We start from the raw sequence: 17,626 nt of genomic DNA, 5'->3' as shown, positions 1-17,626 counted from the left end.
TGTTCTAAGCTCATACATGCAAGTCCCTAAGTCATAGCTAAGAACTAGAAATGATTTGGAAGGGTTTTGGGGCTTCAAAACCCCATTTATGGGTGTTTGCGCTCCAAGAGTGTTCTTAGGCCGTAAACACATGATTTTGAGGCTTTTGGATGATTTAAACATGAATTTGCATGTATAACAAGCTAAACAACAAGCTAGGATAGATTACTTACGATTATGGAGCTTGAAAGGGTCGCTTTTGGATCAAAATCGGCTTTGTAGAGAAAGGGTAGAGAGAGAGAGAGTGGAAAGAGTAAGAATGAGGTTCACTCACCCTTATATAGGGTGAGTTTACTGCCTCGGAGTTTACTGCCCGGAGTTTACCGCCCGAGTTTACCGCCTGGAGTTTACCGCCCGAGTTTACCGCCTGAAAACTCTATCTTATGAGGTTTGTGACATGATTTTTGGTTTTAGGGCTTTAGTGGTTACTTTCTAAGACTTGATCGGTAAGTGTGAAAAGCTCGGAATACTAAAACGGATTTTAAATTTGCTAAATGATGGCGGAAATGAATTTGACTTCCAAATGAAGTGTTTGATGGTAGAATTTATATATATGAAATATTCGGGTTGTCACACTTGCTATGTACATTGGTTGTGATACTACGCATGACGTCACCTATGCCCCGGCACGTTTCCGCCTTCGGTTTCGGGGTGTGACAGATTGGTATCAGAGCCCTTGTTTATAGTGAACTAAGTATACCGAACCTTACATGGTATATAACTATAAACACTAAGGGGCCAAAGTGCTCTGAACTAAAAGTATACTTCAAAATATAAGTATTTTTCAAAAAGTATACAAGAATACCTAACCGCAGCAATCCGTAACTACAAGTAGAACAAAACATAAGTAATTGGGTGTTGAGCGCTGCGGTTAAACATGGGCAGTTATGTAGTCATGTCTAGGGTCAATATAGCCTGATCAACTATATTCATTCGAGACACGGCCAACATGTGCTTGGGGGTGACTGTGGTGTGCAGCATGCCTAAAACTTACCTAATATCCAAACAACGAGTCATCGTCGCATCGAAACATAAAATACTATGGGAGTATTTTCTAGAGCCAACTTCGTTATAGAAATTCTCATTCAAGTGTTGCTACTCATTCATTCCTTTAGCGATAATTTCTTGCCTTGTTAGCTTTCCTATATTATCTCATAGTAGAACACTTTATCTATCATAATGAGATATCTCTTGTTTCATATCTCTTGATTCAATTTAGAGGACTTACCATCCTCTCTTCCAGATCATTTTAGATCAAGATGCCTCCAAGAAAGAGACCCAGTTCAAAGAACAACAACCCTATGCCACCACCTCCTCCTCAATTTGATCATGTAATGTTCCAGGCAGCTGTTACTGCTGCAGTAGCAGCCGCCATGTCTCAAATGAACCCCGGTGGCTCCAGTGTTCCAGGAGGTGGTACCCAATCTCAAAACCAGGAAGGTAGTCAGGGACATCGGAAGGAGTGTTCCTACAAAGACTTTATGAACACAAAAACCACACTCTTCAATGACACTGGGGGTGTTATTTCTCTGACTCGATGGTTTGAAAAGATTCTCAATTTTCGAAATCTGTGCCTGTTCAGAATCTGATAAGGTGAAATTCGCCGCCTTCACGTTCACTGATAAAGCCCTGACTTGGTAGGATGGTCGAGTCAAATCCTTAACCCTACCTGTAGCCAATGCTATGGGTTGGGAGGTAATGAAAGAGCTTCTACATGCAGAGTACTGCCCTCAGGGTGAAATGCAGAAGCGGGAGCATGAACTCTGGAACCTAAAGATGAAGGGTTCCGATATCGCCGCTTACACCTCCAGATTCGATGACTTGGTGCTACTCTGTCCGGGAATGGTTACCCTGGAGAGTAAAAAGATTGAGAGGTTTATCTGGGGGTTGACCTAGCCAACTAAGGGTAATGTCTTAGTTGCGAAGCCGGATACCTACGACAGCGCTAAATGTTTGGCGCAAAATCTAATTGATCACGGAGACAATCACGATGAGGCGGTCACCGCTCCTGAACCGGCTAAAGGTAGTGGTGAAAATAAAAAGAAATTTTGGAACAAACGGAAGGGCCAGGGTTCACAAGGATCTTCCAAGAAGCAGAAAAATGTGGCAGTCCACGCTGCTACTACTCCTGTTGTTGATTCTGCTGTCGCTTCCACAGCTCAAACCACTACCAGTGGATACACTGGTACCCTTCCCTGGTGCAGCAAGTGCAACTACCATCATCGTACTCCCAGGCCATGTCGTGAAACACTCTGCAACAACTATGGCAAGAAGGTCCACCTTGCTCGAAACTGCAGAACACCAGCCCAATCAACCAATCAAGCGAAACTGCCCCAAGGCAGCAACAACTGGCAACACCGGGAGAGTCCTAGCTATGGGACGATGGGAGGCAGTTGCCGATCCCACCGTTGTCTCGGGTACGTTCCTTCTCGACAACTCTTATGCTAGTATCCTTTTTTATTCTGGTGCTGAAAGAAGTTTTGTTACCCATTCATTCAAACATCTTCTTAAACCTAATCCCCAACCATTAACTGAAAAATTTACCCATCGAGATGGCTAACGGTGAGAAAGAGAACGCTAACGATATATTCATAGGTTGTACCCTTACCCTAAATGATCACTCTTTTCCCATTGACCTGATGCTAGTTTCCATAAAGAGCTTTGATGTTATCATTGGCATGGATTGGTTGAGTCCCAATCATGCTGATATTCTTTGTTATGAAAAAGTCATCCGTCTCAATCTCCCCTCTGGCCAAACTCTTATGATCTACGGCGATAAACTTAGTTCCAATCTTCACATCATTTCTTGCATCAAAGCTCAAAAGCTCTTGCGAAAGGAGTGCCATGCATTCCTAGCCCATGTAATCAACAAGAAACAGGAAGTTGAAGACCTTGAGAGCATCCCCGAAGTCTGCAACTTTCCTGATGTCTTTCCCGAAGAGCTCCCGGGAATTCCTCCCGAACGTCAAGTTGATTTCTGCATCGATCTAATCCCTAGAGCTACCCCTGTAGCCTAGTCTCCTTATCGGTTAGCGCCAGCAGAAATGCAAGAGTTATCCAGTCAGCTCAATGAACTGCTCAGCAAAGGGTTCATTAGACTGAGTTCCTCACCCTGGGGAGCTCCGGTATTGTTTGTAAAGAAGAAAGATGGATCCTTCCGGATGTGTATAGACTACCATGAGCTGAATAAGTTGACCATCAAAAACCGATATCATCTTCCTCGAATTGATGACCTCTTCGATCAACTACAGGGAGCCAGCTACTTCTCGAAGATAGACCTTAGTTCAGGGTATCATCAGCTAGGAGTTGATGAGAGTGATGTTTCCAAAACAGCTTTTAGGACTCGGTATGGACACTACGAGTTCGTAGTGATGCCCTTCGGTCTAACCAACGCACCGGTAGTGTTCATGGACCTGATGAACTGGGTGTGTCACCCCTTTCTGGACAAGTTCTTTATCATATTCATTGACGATGTACTTGTCTATTCCAGAAGCGAAGAAGATCACAAACAAAACTTGAGGTTAGTGTTGGAAACTCTTAGATCCGAAAAGTTGTACGCAAAATTCTCCAAGTGCGAATTCTGGATTCGGAAGGTAACCTTCCTTGGTCACGTGGTAAGCGAGAAGGGTATACACATGGACCCTTCCAAGATTAAAGCGATAGAGAATTGGTCAGCACCGAAGACACCCATAGAAATCCGTCAATTCTTGGGTCTCGCAGGTTATTATTGTAGATTCATCCAGAATCGCCAAACCCCTGACCACTCTGACACAGAAAGGTGTATCCTTTTGTTGGAGTGAGAAGCAAGACACTACATTCCATATGTTGAAGCAAGCCTTGTGCAGCGCACCTATCCTGTCCCTGCCCGAAGGGACGGAGGACTTCGTTGTTTATTGCGATGCGTCCAATCACGGCTTAGGTTGTGTGCTTATGCAGAGAGGAAAAGTTATCGCTTATGCCTCGAGATAGATGAAGGCACATGAAGTTAACTACACAACTCACGGCTTGGAGTTAAGAGCAGTGGTCTTCGCACTGAAGATATGGAGACATTATCTTTACGGAACCAAGTGCACGATTTTCACTGACCATAAGAGCCTGCAGCACATCTTCGATCAGAAAGACTTAAACATGAGACAACGGCGATGGGTAGAGCTGCTCAGTGACTACGAGTGCGAAATCCACTACCACCTTGTCAAGGTCAATGTGGTGGTAGATGCACTTAGCCGAAAGGAGAGTTCAAGCCACAAGGTGAAGACACTGACAATGACCATCCATTCCCACTTATCCACACAAATCTGAGAAGCCCAGTTGGAAGCCCTCAAACCAGAGAACGTGTCGAGCGAAGCCTTGAGGGGAATGGATAAGAAACTTGAGATCAGAGTTGACGGAGTCTACTGTTTCATGGATCGAATCTGGACCCCAAAGTTCGAAGGTTTCAGGGAAGTTGTTATGGATGAAGCTCACAAGACCAGATACTCTGTTCACCCAGGTTCGGATAAGATGTACCTGGATCTCAAGAAACAATACTGGTGGCCAAACATGAAAGCCGAAATCGCTACATTCGTGGGCAAGTGTCTGACTTGCCCCAAGGTGAAGGTCGAGTATCAGAAACCCTCGGGTCTGCTCCAGCAGCCTGAGATACCTGAGTGGAAATGGGAGATGATCACCATGGATTTCATCACCAAGTTACCCAAATCTCTGAGTGGGTACGATACCATTTGGGTAATTGTTGACCGTTTGACAAAATCCGCTCACTTCCTTCTGATTAAAGAATCGTTCAAGATGGAAAGACTCATGCAAATTTACATCCATGATGTAACATCCCCCTCTGGCACGTATCACAATATTGTCCGCTTTGGGCCACTCGGCATGGGGACTTCCCAAGGGGTCACCCATCCTGGTACTACTCCAGCCCGAGCACGCTTAACTGCAGAGTTCTTATGGGATCTGCTGCCCTCACGACTTTAAAACGCGTTGTGTTAGGGAAGGTATCCACACCCCTTATAAGGAATGCTTAGTTCTCCTTCCCATCCGATGTGGGATCAGATCTAACCCACTTTCACCCCCCCCCCCCCCCATTATAGGGTTCGACGTCCCCGTCGAACACATCAACCCGTGCCCTAGCTCTAATACCATTTGTAACATCCCCCTCTGGCACGTATCACAATATTGTCCGCTTTGGGCCACTCGGCACGAGGACTTCCCAGGGGGTCACCCATCCTGGTACTAGTCCCACCCGAGCATGCTTAACTACAGAGTTCTTATGGGATCTGCTGCCCTCACGGCTTTAAAACGCGTTGTGATAAGGAAGGTATCCACATCCCTTATAAGGAATGCTTAGTTCTCCTTCCCAGCCGATGTGGGATCAGATCTAACCCACTTATGACCCAAATCACAGTCCGACCCACTTTGATCTGATCCCACATTGGCTGGGAAGGAGAACTAAGAATTCCTTATAAGGGATGTGGATACCTTCCCTATCACAACGCATTTTAAAGCCGTGAGGGCAGCAGATCCCATAAGAACTCTGTAGTTAAGCGTGCTCGGGCGGGAGTAGTACCAGGATGGGTGACCCCCTGGGAAGTCCTCGTGCCGAGTGGCTCAAAGCGGACAATATTGTGATACGTGCCAGAGGGGGATGTTACAAAATGGTATCAGAGTCAGGGCACGGGTCAATGTGTTCGACGGGGACGTCGAACCCTATAATGGGGGGTGAAAGTGGGTTAGATCTGATCTCACATCGGCTGGGAAGGAGAACTAAGCATTCGTTATAAGGGATGTGGATACCTTCCCTATCACAACGCGTTTTAAAGCCGTGAGGGCAGCAGATCCCATAAGAACTCTGTAGTTAAGCGTGATCGGGCGGGAGTAGTACCAGGATGGGTGACCCCATGGGAAGTCCTCGTGCCGAGTGGCCCAAAGTGGACAATATTGTGATACGTGCCAGAGGGGGATGTTACACATGAGGTAGTCCGACTGCACGGTGTACCTGTGTCCATTATCTCTGATCGAGATAGCAGGTTGGAGATCATCCGCGAAACCACCGAGAAGATCATCCAAATCCGAGAACGACTGAAAGCTTCACGAGACTGACAGAAGAGTTACGCTGATAAACGACGGAAACCTCTGGAATTCCAGGTTGGAGATCGTGTCCTGTTAAAGGTCTCGCGCTGCAAAGGTATGATACGCTTTGGAAAGCACGGAAAAGTTAACCCGGGGTACATAGGACCTTTCGAGATCCTCGCTAGGATCGGTCCCGTAGCCTATAAACTTCGATTACCCCAAGAGCTTAGCAACATCCATCCTGTCTTTCACGTCTCTAATCTTAAAAAGCGTTTATCCGATGAAACCCTCGTGATCCCTCTTAATGAGATCGAAATCAATGAAAATCTGAACTTTATGGAAGAACCAATCGAAATCATGGATCGAGAGATCAAACTTACGAAACAAAGCCGCATCCCGATAGTGAAGGTTCGCTGGAATGCCAAGCGGGGACCGAATTCACTTGGGAGCGCGAAGACTCGATGAACCAGAAATATCCGCATCTTTTTTCGATCCCATAATTTGTATCTTAATTTTGAATTTCCGGACGTAATTCCCTCTAATGGGGGGATAATGTGTGACAACCCGATATTTAGAGACAATGTAATGTAAAACCAGTTAAATTTAGGTCAAAATATAACTTTCCTAAAATCTTATTTGGGTTAAATCAAGTGGTAGGAATCGTAACAAGGTTTTCATACATATAAAGAACACAAAAATCCGAGTTATAACGAAGAAGTTATAACCATTCTAAAATTCCCGACAAAAACCGGCAACACCGATTAAACGAAAAAACGCGAAGTTTCAATACAATAGTTTTTATCCTTAAATATCTAAATGAAAGTTGTAGATATCATTAAACCACGAGCGTACATAAAAAGAACGTCCAAATCTGACTTCGTATGAGGAAGTTATGATTTTACCAGGATCCGGATATAGTAGTAGACAGCTGAAAACTCGAAATAGAGATCGAGAGACTTTTGGCCAAAACAACCTAAATGAGAGTCGAAGGTCTCAACAATAGTAGTGCAACGATGAAAAGTCTGACGAAAACGGACATCAGATGAAGGAGTTATGGATTTTTAACGAGTTTTCGTGTCTCGGCCCGTTAAAAATAAATAATTAAAAAAAAATTCAAAATTTGCCGATGATGTCTAAACGAGAGTTGTAGATCATATTTTGAGCTACGCGTGCATATAAAGAACGTCGAAAAAGGAGCTCGTATGCGAAAGTTACGGATTTTAGAAGTTCGAGGCCCGAAATCCAAGGCTGTCAGGCTTGCCACGACGTGGCACAGTTCGCCGCGACCCGGCCAGTGACTGAGAGCGTCCAATCAATAGAAGAGGATAAGGCTGACTCACCACGATGTGGCACACCCTCTGCCACGACGTGACACTAAAAAAATGGCCCTATAAATAGATTTCAAGGGCTCCGAGTTCCATTGCTCAGTTCCCTTTTTTCTCGCGCTGAAACTCTGCGTTTAAGCCCCCGAAGCCCTCCCAAAGCTCCGGTTTTCACCGTCAAGTCCCGAAGAAAGGTTTTGTGTTCCCGAGATTCCCGAGATTCCCGAGAATCCCGAGATTTTCCCGCGTTTTCAACTCTTCCTGTCGAAGTTCTGCTCGATTCTTCTCTCGACTACTTCAAATCAACCACTTCAATCATGTGAGTTCGTACCCCTATAAACTACACTTTCAAATGTTTATCAATGCTTTTTATACACTTTTAAGGGGGGGAATACAAGTAAACACACGGTTATCCCCGTGTGAAAGACATAAATCTTTGTTATACTTTTTGGTTATATAATCAATCACATGTGATTTATAACTAACATACAATTGGACTTACTACACTTTTAGCCGTTTCACTAAATAGAGTACTTCAAATAGCTTTCTCAAACGTTTGAATGTTAAAACACTTTTAGAAACTGTCTTACATAATGTATGTTTCCTTTTTGATTCTGTTATAGTTGTGCTTCAAACAAAGGTTTTCTTACACTTAAACTGTCTTGTCAACTGTTTTCGAATTGTTTTATAAACTGACATCAAGTCATAAATTCTTATTTATTAAAATTTTCAAAGGTTTTACAAAACCTCTTTTATACTTTTATATTGTTAAATGCTTGCCTATATATGTATAGTTAAATAAGAAAGGTTTAAAAGACTTGGAACGACTAGCACGCCTTATTTCTTTTTCTGTTCTCGTTGGGATGTGGCCTTAGGGTATCAGTTATTCGTCTGAATGTCATCTAAATATTAGTTATATAGATCATGTATACCTATATAGACATAAAAGTCCCATCAGTTAGTTCAGTTTCGACACTCTTAGGTAGCAAGGGTGTATAAACCTACTTGGACACTCATCAATTACATTCCAGTAAACTATTATAGGAATAGTTTAGGGGATACAAAACATTATTCCTATTACAAGGAATCATGCAAGAGTCAGTTCATTCATGAGTCTATACCAACGTTTTATTTACAAGTATGCATTCTTCATAACAAGGATAATCTTTTCATACAAAAGGTATTTCATTATATTACTCGTGAACTTGTTGTTAGCAGTCATGTGAGACATATGGCTTTGTTAGTACCAAAACGAAAGTCCCCATCTTTAACCAGAGTCTCCTGGAGGGAGAGCGCGAATTTGTGTATAGATCTATACGGGTTTGACGAACCCACACCTAAACTGTAAGCTCCAGTTAGACCGGTAGGTCTGGGGTGACAAATGTCGACATTAGTACCACGTGTAGTATGGTTATGAGAAACTTACAAACAGCGGAAACAACAACTCTTGTACGTAGTAATATGCATTTAACTCAATCATGCTTAGGGGGTAATTGTTGGAATAGTGTCTAAGACCGTAACTATATTTGGTGCGTACTTGACCCGGTTGTGCATGGTCCTTTTGGGTTGCCTTCTCCAAATCAACTTGACAAGGTAATTTAAGGAGAAAGAGAGAATATTATGGTTTATTAATATATTATAAGAATAATATATTAAAGGAGAAATCATATTTATTTAATTAGCATTGGTCATAAATTATGATTTGGTGACCAAAAGAGATTAATTGAATAAAGGGGTATAAACTGTCAAATGTATGATAGTTGACTTTTGGGTTAAGGAAACCTAATGGGCTTGAGGGGGAACGAAATTATGATGGGTATCCATCATATTTTCATCCAAGGCCTTATTCCAGAAGGTTCCTTGGGCTGCTTGGTGGCTAAGCTGTCCATTAGGGTTTAGACTGAAACCCTAGTAGCCTGTAAGTATAAATATGACCCCTAGGGCATTGAATTCGGCTACCACTGGTGATGTGTTTTGAGCAATCTAACACTCCTATGGTGTACATGCAACCCTATAAACCTTGGATCTATGTTTTCTCTATTATACATGCAAATAAGAACTTTCCAAGGCTTTAATCCTAACTAGCATATTATGAAGCTCTTATACTACAAAGTACTAGTTAGATGACATACCTTTTAATGTAGCTTTATCTCTTCAAGCTTTAAGAGCTTAGCCCCAATAGTGTGGAAGCCTCAAGTGGAATCACAAATCACCAAAAACACCTTGGAAGACTTTAGAGAATATGAATACTTGGTTCTCTCTAGTGAAATCGGCTAGCCCTCTTAGTGTAACCACACTAGTGCCAATTTCACCAACCAAGGACATCTTTATATAGTGTGGAGGATTAGGGTTAAACCCTAATACCCATGACCTTTCATTTCCTAGGATCCATGGGTTAAACACTCCATGGACTATCCATGAAAGCTTAGCCCAACCTAAATGAACTTGGCCCATTCCATATATATAAGAGTCCATATTTAATTAGTTCATTTTGATCACTTAATTAATTCTAAATTAATTCTTGATCAATACTAATTAAATAATATGATTTCATATTAATATATTAGAACTTATAATATATTCATATTAATCATAAACATACTATTCTCAAAAGATTATCCATATAAATTGTGTCGGTGAAGTGCAACCCAAATGGACCATGCCGGGTTGGGTCAAGTACATACCAAATATAGTTATGGACTTAGACATTAATCCAACAGTCTCCCACTTGGATAAGTCTAAAACTATTATTGAGTATGACTTCAAAACCTAACTGGCAATCGTAGCTCTTAAAGCCGCTGTCGAACTCTGGTCTTGTCAACGAACTTGTCCATTAGATAAAGGATCATATGTTCCTCCATTCTAGATATCATATGGACTGAGACATGGATTATAATCATTCTCTCTGTCCATTTGTTGTTTTCCTGATTTCCGATTCATGACGACTGACTGATTGAACAAATCAAATCAGTCCTGGCTTGGCCAAGCACTCACATGTGTCATCATTGAATCATCGAGGGGCCCACATATATATCGCTTTTATCCCGAAGGTAAAAGGAATGGATAAACTTCGACTCATATGGCTTGTTCTACTACTTGTTTAATCATACACAAAGGAACGTTTTATAACACCGAGTTACCGAATGCGTTTTCGTGCAATCAATGTATAACCAACTCATAGTAACAACTCATATCTCTAGGTTTGAAGAATATAATATATTATCGTCTCATGATCACTCGTGATAAAATCCATAAAGTGATTCCAATGAGCGCGGGTTGAATCCAATACTCAGAACTTATGAGCACTCATGAGTGTTGTAGCCCTTTGTCCAACATCTTAGACCTCTACAAGCCAACCCATGACAGTCTTAATTCATATCTACTTCCAACATATGACCGACTGTGGATGGTTTGAATAACTTAGTCATTCCAGAAGAATAACGTAGTTTATTCTGGAAGTCAAAACATGTAACAACGTAAATTTCAAAACAATTTTTCGCATAATATAAAAACATTTTCATTTAATTTTTATAAAACATCAATGTTTGAAACTCCAATCAATGTCATACAAAGCATCCCAAGATCACATATCATAAAAATCCCATGTGTGTGTACTGATCAAGTCGGCGCCTTCCCACGGTCATCACTAGTACCTGAAACAAATAACACCAACACTGTAAGCACAAAGCTTAGTGAGTTCCCCAAAATACCACATATAACAAATATTAGCCACTCGAGGCTATTACTCTGTGGGTCCGTGCACCCAAACTCTGTGAACCCTCAGGTTCTAACTCTGTAGACATGCACAGCATAAATCACATAGAATAATGCAATGCAACACATAACACATATATAGTATACAAACACTGTATCATAACTCTGGTTACCTACTCAAGGTAAAGTATAGTGAGAAGACTCACCTCGTGTATCTCGATACTCGTAAGTCCCGGAATCACTCGCGCTCGATCCTCCGAGCTATAATGCTCCTATAATACAATATATCTCTAATTAACACTTTCTCAACTAAGGTTGACTACCCCTATCAAGTCAACACTGGTCAACTATGGTCAACGGTCAACGGTCAACTTGACCGGACTCGGCGAGTGCACTAGAGCAACTCGGCGAGTCTATACGTGTTCACTGACTCCCTCGGATCCTCTCGTGGCACGTCGAGTACTTCCCTAACTCGACGAGTTCTACCTGGCATGAATCGCGGGACCACCATGACTCAACTCGCCAAGTCTCAAGAACAACTCGGCGAGTCCCATCTGACTCAGTCCACTCGACAACCCTCTCTGACTCACTGAGTCAACACCTTAATTCGGCAAGACCACTCGCTGAGTGGTTAAGGACAATCTTCATGCTACTCGCCGAGTCTGTTCTTCAGACTCGGCGAGTCCATGCCATGCATTAACCCAAACTCACTCCTAAGGTCAGATCCACTCCATTAACTCATAGATCCAGTCCTTCCAAGCACATTCATCACGTAAAGTCACAATCTTGGCTACCATGCAACTTTTACAAGGCTCCTTTTGGTGAAATGACCTCTAAAATGGTAACCTAAATCCCCAACTCAAAAGGAAAGGCATAAAGCAGGGAATTTGGGACTCTCTGGACCTACTAAGGTCCAGATCTAGGTACCATTTCCCCAAGGGACCTCTCACACTCCAAATACAAGGCAAACAAGGCATAAAGAAACCCTAGATTTGGCCATATCAACAAAAACACGAGAATAAGCTCTGAATGTTACCTCAAAAGGCTTCCTCTGCTGAAATAGAAGTAGATCCAAGCTCCCCAACTCTCCTAGCTTGGCCTTCCTCTTCCTTTCTTGCAAACACACACAAAGATGGTGAATAATGGCCTATTTTCTCACTCACAAGGACTCTCAAATGCTCTGGTGCTCTCAAGGTCGAAGGTAGCCGCAATGAAGGGTTATAAGGCCCTTTAAATAGGGCTCAGGGCCGGGAAATTAGGCTTTCATTAAACAGCATGGACTCGCTGAGTTCGGCCGCGAACCCACGTCTAAATCCGCGATCATACTCGGCGAGTTCTAGGCTCCAACTCGCCGAGTCCACTTACAAATTACAAGAAAAATAATGATTAATTAATACCTGGGAATCCGGCTGTTACAATTCTCCTCCACTAGAACTAAACTTCGCCCCCGAAGTCTTGCTCCGCAAATAACTCTGGATGTTGCTCACGCATCTCGCGCTCTGGTTCCCAAGTCATTTCGGACCCCTTTCGATGCTACCACTGAACCAAAACCAGGGGTACCTCCTTGTTCCTCAGAACCTTGATTTTCCGATCTCTGATGGCCACTGGTCTCTCAGCATAATTCAGGCTCGCATCCACCTGAATATCCTCTAATGGAACCAGTGTCGACTCATCGGCTATACACTTCCGTAGCAGCGACACATGGAAAGTGTCGTGAATCTGCCCCAACTCTGCTGGAAAATCCAAACGATAGGCTACCCAGCCTACCCTCGCGATCACTCAGAATGGACCAATATATCGGGGCCCCAATTTGCCCCTCTTCCTGAATCGGATCACTCCTTTCCAAGGAGAGACCTTCAGGAGCACAAAGTCGCCGACCTGAAACTCAAGCTCGGACCGGCGTCTGTCCGCATAACTCTTCTGACGACTCTGAGTGGTCAACAACCTCTGTCTGACCTGCTGGATCTGCTCTGTCGTCTGAAGCACTATCTTTGTACTGCCCATCACGCACTGACCCACCTCTCCCCAGCAAATGGAGGTCCTGCACCTCCTCCCATACAACAGCTCAAAGGGCGGCAAACCAATGCTCGAATGATGGCAGTTGTTGTAGGAAAACTCTGCCAAGGGCAAGTACGTATCCCAACTCCCCCTGAAATCCAACACACATGCCTGAAGCATATCCTCGAGCGTCTAAATCATCCGCTCACTCTGTCCGTCTGTCTGGGGATGATATTGTTGGGTTTTGAGCAATCTAACACTTCCTAAGTGTGCATGCAACCCTAATAAACCTTGGATCTATGTTTGTCTAAATACATGCAAAATAATAAATTTTCCAAGGTTTATAACCTATCTAACATGGCATGGGGTACTTTTAAACATAAAAGAATTAGATAAGATTACATACCTTTTGATGATGAGTTTGAATCCTAAGGAGTTTGAGGGCCAAGCACCAATAGTGTGAATGCCTCAAATGGAATCACAAATCACCACAAACTCTTGGAAAACTTTGAGAGAGTGTATACACACTATAAAATCGGCCACACACAAGCACACACTAGTGGCTATTTCATGCAACATAAGCATGCTTATATAGTGTACATGATTAGGGTGAAACCCTAATAACCCATGACCTTTCCTTTTCCAAGGATCCATGGGTTAAAAGCTCCATGGATCATCCATGGACTTCCATACAAGCCTAACCCATTAACAAATGAGTGTTAGCCCACACCATATAAAACCAATAGCCCACAATCTAATTAGTCTTCCTTTTAATCTCTAAATTAATTCATAATTAATTTAAGACTAAGACTAATTAAATAACATGACTTCATATTAATATATTATAACTTATAATATATTAATAATCATATGTGTATAACTCTCATAAAATTATCCATAAGTAGTTTGGATGAAATGCAACCCAAATGGACCATGCCGGGTCGGGTCAAGTATATACCAAATAAGTTATGGACTTAGACACCTTATCCAACAGACTCCCACTTGGATAAGTCTAATAACTATATTTGCGTATGTTACTTCAGGAACCAACCAGCAATCGTAGCTCTCGAAAACTCTGTTGAACTATGAAGCGCCATTTTAGATAAGTGATCATATAATCCTCTGTTCTCATGATATCAGCGGGACAAATACATGGAACAACGTCGTACTTATTTGCCAGCAGTTTGTTTCCCGATTTTCGATTTGTTTGACAAAGAACTTAATCGAACACATCAATTTAGTTCTGACTGGCCGGTACATAGGTCACAACAAAATCATCGAGGGGCCAAAATATCGCCTCTATTTCTAGAAGGAACAGATAAACTTCGACTCATATGCTTGTTCTACTACTTGTTGAATTGTACACAAAGGCACGTTTTATAACATCAAGTTACTGATGCGTTTACGTGCAATCAATGCACAACCAACTCATAGGTAACAACTCATATCTCTAGGTTTGAAGATTTATATGATATTACCGTCTCACGATCACTCGAGATAAATTCCATGAAGTGATACAAGTGAGCGTGGGTTTATTCCAATACTCATAACTTATGAGGACTCATGAATGTTGTAGCAACCATTGCTAAGACTAAACCTATTTAGCCATCTACAAACTCGATTCATGATAGTCTTGACTTCCAACATATGAACGATTGTGGAGTGTTTAAATAACTTAGTCATTCGGAAAGAATAACCTAGCTATTTTGGAAGTCAAAACACGCAAAGTGAAACACAATAATAATCGAATCCAATATGGTCTCAGAACCCTTTTGAATATAAATAGAACCACCTTTTATTTATCACCATATTGATTACACATTCTTCATTGTATAATGTTTCAAACAATCAACCTAAGACTTGAATAAAAACAACAGTCGTCACATGCTCCTAGCATGTACACTTTGTTTTTCTAAACAATAGTTATGCCATACTTCAAGTATGCACACTATGTTTGTCTATGATCCTTACATTGTGATGTAGATCAATTGAACATGATTCCAATGATACTCATTTCACAATCCCAAATCCTTATTGTAAATGTGAGAATCCCCAATTCCTATCATTTACCAAAAAATCTGTTAGTTTAAACTTTTATGTAATGTTCCTCTTGTAATGATTATGCACAAAGTCACCAAAACCTTGTCACCAGTCATTATAGAGTATTCCAAAGAAGGTCAACTTCTATGGAACGGAAGTCTCATATTCAAAGTACATTGCTTTGAACATCCTTCTTGCATTAAGGTATTCTAATCTTACATAGATTGAATAACTTCCACCTATGGAGACATTTCCATAGTCCCATTTTGACTATCACTTCTGAACAAGAGTTACCTCTTTACAGAAAATGTCAATATGGTCCTGCCAAAATTAACACTACACTTCCAAATGTCCCTGAGCAACCAATCTTTGGCAAACCTCAGATTGTCCTCAACAATTGCTTAATCACTGTAGTCATATCCAGTTCTAGACTTTTCCCTTCTAAATGCCCTGAGCATTTGGAAAATTTAGAAAGGATGAATATTATAGCACATGAAATCGATCCTATATCCGAAGCATATGGGACACGATTCATGATGTTTGACATAAAGACATGATACTAGACCAGTCTTTTGCTACAATATTTTTTATTTGCCATGTTTTCAAAATTTAACTATGAAGAGGGATGCCGTAGTCATAATTGAATTTTGAGAACGCAATATATATAGAATTTCCTTAAGTCGAACCATTCAGACATAAAATTCATATATATATATATATATATATATATATATATATATATATATATATATATATATATATATATATATATATATATATATATATATATATATATTCTTGACTAAAGATGATTAAAATCTCAATCTAAGCTTTAGAATTGAAATGAAGTATAATTTCCTCTCCCTTAATTATAGCAAAACAACTTTTTAACCCCTGCAACTTCACGAATTGAAACTTTGTTTTCTATAATTAACATTGCTAACTTGCAACACTAAACGTAATAATCATGCTCCCACTAACATGATGATTATCAGCATAACACTTATGCTCCCACTAGCTCTGACATATTTCCAGAAATCTGTTGGACTTCTGAAATTTAGATTCATACACCCTTTCTTAGATAGCTCACATGTGTGTCTAAACAATTTTCAGAACTATGAAAAGGGATGTCGTAATCATAGTCTCAATTGCTTAGGCATTTGCCATTTCTCATAAGTCCATGTTAGTGTGCCGGTTAACCACACGCGCTCCACTAACGACTTTTGAAAATGCAAATAACACAATTGATATCTACGTAAAATCTACTTAGTGAAAGCGTTTCCTCACCATCATTTTCATGAATCGGAGAGAAACCTTATGGCACTTAGATTTTATAGTGTATGAGTTCCTATCCATGTGAATTTGTCAAAACCATAATCACAAGATAAGATTAGTGACAAATTCAGTCTTACATGGATTAAACTTGTTCAATTTTAGTTTCTTGTCACCTTGGTAGCACAAGGCCCACCAATGCTTCCAAGTTGAACTCTGATTACTCACATGCAAATTCAACTTAATTGAAGTAGGTACAGAAATAAGAATTATGTCAACACGATAGGTTGCAAACCTTAAGTCGTGTGCTAGTGATAAATTATAGGTTTTACTCTTGATTAAATCTTGAAACTCTTTCAGGATCTTTAAGGCTCCCACTGTCCCCTTGACATATAAGTTTCCCCAGTCAAGAACCATTCCTTGACAAAACAAATATTCAAGGGATAGTGCGGATTCTTATCAAGACTAACACTTAACACAATTGGTCTTAGTTGGTCTTTGTCTCATCCAAGACATCACAACTTACCAATCTCAAATGTACAAGAGTAGAAAACATTTTACTCTTTCATTTGACTAGTGTTAATAAATCTTCCTTTATGTCACTCAAGGTTACAATCTTGGAGTATGACTCTAATAATTGTTTTGGAACGAAGTATGACTCATCTTCTTGATTTTAACCAATCCAACAATTCATGACCTCTCTTCTTAGCCATAACAATGCACTAAGACGTCCTTAGAGTATGAATTTGTGATATGGTTTCATAATCATTAAGATGATCATGAAATACGATACTAAAGTACTCTCCCATCCTTTCAGATTTGAGAAACTTTTATCTGTCTGCCTAATTTGATTCTTCTCATTTGTTTTGTCATACATTGTAACCTTTCCAATGTTACAAAATTATACTTAACCTCATAAGTATAATCATATTTACTAATCTTTAGTAAATCATGACAAATCAATCTTTGTGGTGGACCTTGACCAGCGCACACCCAGTGTACCTAATTCCTTAGTCCTTCAACTGACTCACATATACATGTGATCAAAAAATTAGTCTTAATTTTCAAAGATGAAAATTCTCATTCATCACACAATACAACTTGTATGATTCCAAGTTTCTGTCCAATTGAAACTTGGGTGATGAAAAACTTTCTTCATTTGGTAAATTCAGACACTA

Source organism: Lactuca sativa, chromosome 3 (assembly GCF_002870075.4).
Source record: "Lactuca sativa cultivar Salinas chromosome 3, Lsat_Salinas_v11, whole genome shotgun sequence".
NCBI classification, from domain to species: domain Eukaryota; kingdom Viridiplantae; phylum Streptophyta; class Magnoliopsida; order Asterales; family Asteraceae; genus Lactuca; species Lactuca sativa.
This window is presented reverse-complemented; position numbering follows the sequence as displayed.